Below are 6,373 nucleotides of genomic sequence, written 5' to 3'. Positions count from 1 at the left end.
GACTTGTCTGCGTGCACCTCCAGTTCCGTGGACCCATCTCGTCTGCTGATTGTGCTGGCCATTACAGTCGGCGATATCCGCTGTGTTTCGTGTTGAACTTGTTACCTTCATGTACTGTGGAGAGACGTGCGTTTCGAAGAAGACTGTTCTTCCAGGAAGGGTAGTGTAAATTTTTAATCATGCATTTTGGTTATGTATAGCACAGTGACATGTGATTACTTGCATCAAATACCAAACTAGGTAACTAGAACGCAGGTATTTGCTCATGTTTCTACATTGCTTTGATGGTATGGAATGCGTAGAATGAATATGTGCATCATTTATTTAATTTCATATCAACTGTACACATGCTGACAGAAGCAGTGCCGGCAAACTGGGTTCTTTTGTAGTGATAAAGCAAGCGTGCAAGATTACAATGTTAGCGTAGAACACAGAACACTACTGTAAACTGTTAGCTATGTAAAGTGCGTGTGTCTGAGGGATACCTTGTCGCATCTTTTAATTTTCTGTTTCACGTGCAGTTAATAAAAAAGAGAAACGATACCTGCTGTTCTCTGTGCTATTTCTTGCTGCGGTCGGGTACGCTTGCTCGCGAGCGCCTGCGCCCTCGAGAGCGCTATGCTTGTGGTTTTTCTTTCCATCACACTGTTCCTGCCGCGAGCCGGTCGCGCCGTGGCAGAACGATGATGCGGTAGAAAATCCACGGGCAGAGCGTTTTCCCGGGCGCACGTGACCCGCGCTGCTTGAAGCAACCTACCCACACCCCCTTCAGCGCACCGTTTTTTTGGACCAGTCCGCTATACGGCCTCCCCAGTCAAGTCCATTTTTTACGCGCCCCCTCCCGCTATAATCCTATAATGGGGAGTTTGGCGCTAGCGTCTGTAATTCGTGGCCGCTGGGAGGTATAGGGAGTTTCACACCCCTGAGCACGTGCCTACTGAAGTACTCAACACCATCAACTTAGGATTTCTCAGCAATCAGTGAGCAAGAGGGTAGCTTCTAACCTTTGTGTTACCGCTAACGGCTGGACATTTGAAGCCTCATAACAGCCCCTGGACAAGGACCTTCAATTGACTGCTTGGCAGGCAGCCATCTGTTCATAAAAATTCTGACTGTCTGCTTTGCTCCCCCCCCCCCCCCAAAAGAATGTCTCTATGCTACAGTAAATGCTGTAGGATAAGAGCTTATTGCGTTAGGAATCTTTACGTATCCAATAACATATACATGCACAATGAACAGACAATACCGCTTTTCGTCTCCACAGAGATGTGGTAATGTGGCAGTGATTTCTTCAATGAATATGTAAATTTCGTTTTTTTTCTGCCCTTGCCCACACATGTTCCTGGGGCAAAGTTGCCAGGGGCAGTCTTTTTGTAGGTGATTAAGCAAAGAACTTGCACCAAGAGCCAATTGCTTATAAGGAGTCATAGTTAAAATGCCCGTAATCCATACCTTTTAAATGTACATTGTGCTAGATAGCTTTACATCAAATGTCTTATCAAAATATTCTTCACCAAGCCTTTGCTTCTGTCGGTGCTTTAACTGTGCCCTTCTCTACCAAGAATATTTTGCAAGGTTTGTCTCTCATCTTGATTTATTGTTATGTGCTAGTTAAGCAATTTTTAAGGCATCTGCTCAGACTTACTTTGCAGTTTTGGCACGGGCCGTCGTGGAAGCGCAGGCCGGGTCCGGGACATGTAATCATTGCCGATGGGCTTGGAACCATGGGCCCGGGATGGTCTTCAAACGTGGGCCAGGGAAGGGGCTGGAAAATCCAACCCGTGCAGGGCTCTAGTAAGGAGTGTAAGAAACTAAAGGTACAGGAAAAAAAAAATCACACACACATAAGGGGAGTTCAGTAGCGAGTTCATTACTTTGCAGCACCGCTACGTGGTCTCCGTGCTACAATGGAGTTGTCTAAACGGTATTTACGTTATCATTTCTGTTGTCTCAACAGAGCTTATCCTTTTGTCGTACCCGACGCAAACTAGGTAAAATTTCATCAAGGGTACGCAGAATATCATACATATAGCTGCCGCTTTTGGCTGTAAAAGGTTCAGTGCTAGTTTCGAGCTTTTGGTGCTCAATATGTATCACTAGTTTCAAGCTAGTGATGCTCGAGCGATATCATAGGCAAGTATTTCACCCGGATGTGATCAAAACGAACAGCGTATGGAGAAGCTGGGCCAAGAACGAAAAAAGCATAAAATTAGCTTCGTCGCCCTAAGCAGCTAATCACTGACAAGTGCCGTGAGTATCTGGTTGATAGAAGACAAAGCATCAAGCGCCAGTTAGCAGCATCATAAGACAGTGCAGTGCTCGCCTTCAACCGTGCTAAATTGGCGCGTGCTGTAAGTGCATACCTTGGCACAAATCCCTGCAGTATGTGACAAATAAGAGCGGTAAGCGGACAGCATATAATCACGAACATTGTACGCAAATGGGGCAGCTAAAATTTGAACATGGCGGCACCTTCATTGGCATGCTTTGTCTACAACTAAACAAATCTTTTCACAGACCGGGCACTAACCTTTCTGTACCGAAGCCGCAGCAGATGTGCCAGGGTTGTTCATGGCGCGCACACCAGTCAGTTCGATCGCACCCGTCCGTGCCTCGTTTACTACAACAAAAGCCACGGCACCAAACCGCCGCCGCGGCACCGGCGGCAACCTCAGGCAGGGCGGTTGGCGGGCGATGAGCGGTGGCCCGCCGGCACGCCGTGCCCCCAACTAGGGACAATCCGACCTAGGGATTGCTAGGGATTCAGGGCGGCTGTCCAGCAAAGATCCAGGCAACACTGGCATTATTCATGGCGGGTTTTAGCCGCTCCCCTGGCGACGGAGTGCTCCGCACGCGCGTATGGCGCGCAAAATTCGTAAGCGGTCTGGGCACCGCTTGCGGCACCTGTGGAGGGGCGGAGGAAACGATAGGGCATGTGGTCCTAGAGTGCCCCGGTATAACACCGATCTCGGAGGCCTCAGCCCTCCCTGCTGCCCTGGGTTTCGGCCAGACGGAGCGAAGTGTAGTGGAGACCACTAAACGACGCCTGGAATACTGGTGGCGGAATGGGGCGGTGCAACAGAAGAGCATTCCGGCTGTGAACGTGCCAGAGTGAACTAAGTGGTCACGTGGAACAGATATTGTGTGTGTGTGTGTGTGTGTGTGTGTGTGTGTGTGTGTGTGTGTGTGTGTGTGTGTGTGTTTTGCATTATTATGTTGTTTTTTTTGTTTTTGTTTTTTTGGCTCCGCCACGCCGACAGGCGGAGGCGACCCGTTAAAAAGGGGACAGGCATCATCACCATCACCGTCAGTTTTAGCCGCTCCCGAATATCGAGGATCGGGCCCCAGGTCGCAACAAGTAGCACACCGGCCCATGATTCTTAGGGTGCGTTCCAATACCCCCTCTATAGTGCCTAGAATATACTGGCTAGTGTGCCGTGCGGAGGGCTCTCTCAATGGGAGGAGGTGTCCGCGCCGGCGATGCCTTCCAACTTTGGCCGCCAGGGGCGCTGCTCATCGTAAAGGTGCCGTCGACGCCGTCGGCCGCCGGCGCGCCCTTGATTTGCCGCAGCTGCGCTGGCCGAGCCATCAGTGGGTTCGAGCGCTTTGGACGCGGCTACGCTGTTCTTTTGTTTTAGTCGTTCTGTTTCTTGCATTCATATGAGATAATTAAATTTGCAACGACTAATGATGCTAAAAATAAAGCATCAGGGCAGGGAAAAGACATGTTTCGTGTCGCTTTGTCGGAGTGGCTACCGCTCGAATCAGGACTAGGTTTCTATGTTCGGTGTGCCATCGGACCCTGCGCAGCTTGCGTAGTGGAAGCGGCTGATTAAAAGACAGGACCGCAAGTTGACTTCAACGTGTGTTGTCTGCGAAAAATATTTTGAGGAGAGCTACATCAAGAGAACGTTCAAAGTGACAGTAAACGGCATCGTCAACGAGCTCGCTATAGAGATAGACCACGAATTAATCCTGAAACCGTGCCAATGCTATTCGACCATTATCCGAACTATCTTCTGCCTAAGAAGACATCTAAAAGAAAGTTGAGGAACCTCTGTGACCAACCGGCCGCTAAACGACAAAAAACGCAGTGCCGTAATGCCAGTGGTGCAGACGACAGCCATGCACGCACCGTCAAGGATGTTTGACAATGCTTCCAAGGAGCTGGCAGCAGCTAGAAGAGCCGAGCGAGAACTCATGCCCGCAGCAGCAGACGTGCAGCTTTGAGCATCGGGATCCGTTTGACTCAGTTTACATACCTGCAACTTGGACCAAATTAGCCGAAGCACCTGCTGGATCTGTAGCCTACGCGCGTTATCGAGCCTTAAAAAAAAAAAAAAAAAAAAAAGAACTTTGTCACTTTGTACATAGAAAAAGTGATAACTTTTGGAAGCCTGAACGCAGTTCTGTGGACACTACAGTGTATACTCTCGGAAAAGAAAAAAACAAGCGCGTACAATACAACAATATCTAAAGCTGAAGATAGAGCTATATAGGCAGAGTGCACTGGAGGGTCTTTGTTCCGAATGTGGCCTGCAACCAGCTGATTCAGGAAGCACATATCATTCATGGGAATATATTTTGCAGAAAAAGTGTCGCTTGACCGTCAACTCTGAAGGGGTTAGCTGCGCTTAATGCAGATACCAGCGGAGGCTTACACAAGATGCGCAGAAAGAAGGAAAAAGCATGCAACTAGCCAAATAAATGCTGCAACATTTCTCGCGCTCTGAGAAGAGCTAAGAGAAAACTGGCATGGAGCGCAGAACAAGTGGCTGTATTGAAAGCGCAAAATGAGGAGCTAATAAGTGAGTCTGTGGTTAAAGCTTTTTTTTTTTTTTAAATCCCGCGCGTGACCTAGACAATTGTGACCGTACAACAACCGCTCGGCTGCTGAAACCGCGAAGCCGAAACTGGTGAAGAAAGTAAAATTAATTATAAATTACTTAGCGGTGGTAAGCGAGAAACCACGTGGAGAATTACAGGAATATCTAGCGCATCATTAGCAAGTGAAAAAAAAAAAAAAATACCACCAAAAATTGGTATCAGACTACTTTAAAATTATTGCGGTGTCATATGTGCGGCCTTTCTCCAAAACCTTTAGCGGTTCATTTCTATATTTTTACTTGTTTATTGTTGCTGCGACTTTTTGCTCAAATTTTACTATATTGTAGACTTTGTAAAAAAAAAAAAAAAGAATCAGTGATACAATCACCACTTTTGTTTCTTGTCTTTCCTTCTGTTACAAAAAAAAGCGCACCACATAATAATCATTTATGTATGAAGCAACAATTAAGTGACTTCCTAATAAAACAAATGAATAAAGAGTAAGAACAGATTCAGACTGCTTGTGTTTATTGTCGAATGCGATCTTTGAAAACATAAAAAGCGCCCTTCTTTTCTGTAGCATATATGTGACGCTATAAAACGTCACTAACCTATCACCTATATCACCTTAGCAATAAGCGTGACTGAATTGCAGAAACGTCGACGTAAACTATCCGAAAGCATGAGGCCCGTATTGACGTTCGTAGCACTTGACTGCGGCATCGCGATATACCATGGACCATAAGAAAAGACCGAAGAGTAAATAAAATTCAAAGTTGGATTAATGAACAGTGTAAAATATTAAGGGCATTTTCTGATACCTGTGTCACACGGACAATAACAGTCGTCGTCGATCCGTTCCGGGTTAGATCGCGATTGAGAATATAGTTGCCATAATTCGGGACAACCACCTGGATATGAGCTGACTGAGCGCTCACTCAGAAGGAAGATAGATACGATACGCAACATCCGCGATCGCGATGCGTGGATCGCAATCGAGTGGCTCTAGATCAAATAAAATCGTCATCGGAATATTTCATAGCAATATATTGAATCCGGCCCGGACTCGATCGTTTAATCAAAGACTAACAAACTATTGCAACCAACGTGTCAACTTTAGGTGGTTTTCTCAAATTTCTTCTCTCGCTGGATATCAGGAAGTCAATATGTGTTCTGCTTAAGACCTTATCCGGTTCAGCTGAATAAATAAAACAGATATATAGCAGACATGGACCAGACAGTATTTGTTAAACGCTTCCTCGAGCGCTATTTGAGCGTATAATTTTCTCCGCACAGTACTAGGACGGTATGAATGTCTTCCACCAAGACTGTTTTTAGACACAATGTGCGCTTAAACGGTCGAGAGACAGGTTTCATAGTGAAAAGCGCAGCGCGCTATCCGGACCTATATGCCGCCTATGCTGCCGAGGCCGCGAACGCGGAGCGATAGCACCTTAGCTATTGGTAGCGCCGCCCCGCGGTGGTAGCGGGAAGGCATCACCGCGGCGGACACGCCAGCGCGCGCCCTCGGCACACTAGCCAGTAT

The 6,373-nt window shown here is 47.1% G+C and overlaps 1 protein-coding gene and 1 long non-coding RNA gene across 2 annotated transcripts in view; one reads left to right on the top strand and one right to left on the bottom strand.

The window, feature by feature from the left end:
- LOC146171923 (uncharacterized) overlaps positions 1–6,373 on the top strand; it is a 244,196-nt gene that overhangs the window by 223,658 nt on the left and 14,165 nt on the right. The gene's annotated exons all lie outside the window — the stretch shown is intronic.
- Positions 1,682–2,767, bottom strand: LOC146171924 (uncharacterized). Its single transcript, XR_014702676.1, has 2 exons — positions 2,531–2,767; positions 1,682–1,811 (listed from the first exon to the last, which is right to left on the bottom strand). It is a non-coding gene; the product is annotated as an uncharacterized LOC146171924 (long non-coding RNA).

This window comes from Amblyomma maculatum, unplaced genomic scaffold (genome assembly GCF_055883805.1).
Source record: "Amblyomma maculatum isolate TAMU_Amacu unplaced genomic scaffold, ASM5588380v1 scaffold_15, whole genome shotgun sequence".
In the NCBI taxonomy this organism is placed as follows: Eukaryota; Metazoa; Arthropoda; class Arachnida; order Ixodida; family Ixodidae; genus Amblyomma; species Amblyomma maculatum.
This window is presented reverse-complemented; position numbering and strand designations above follow the sequence as displayed.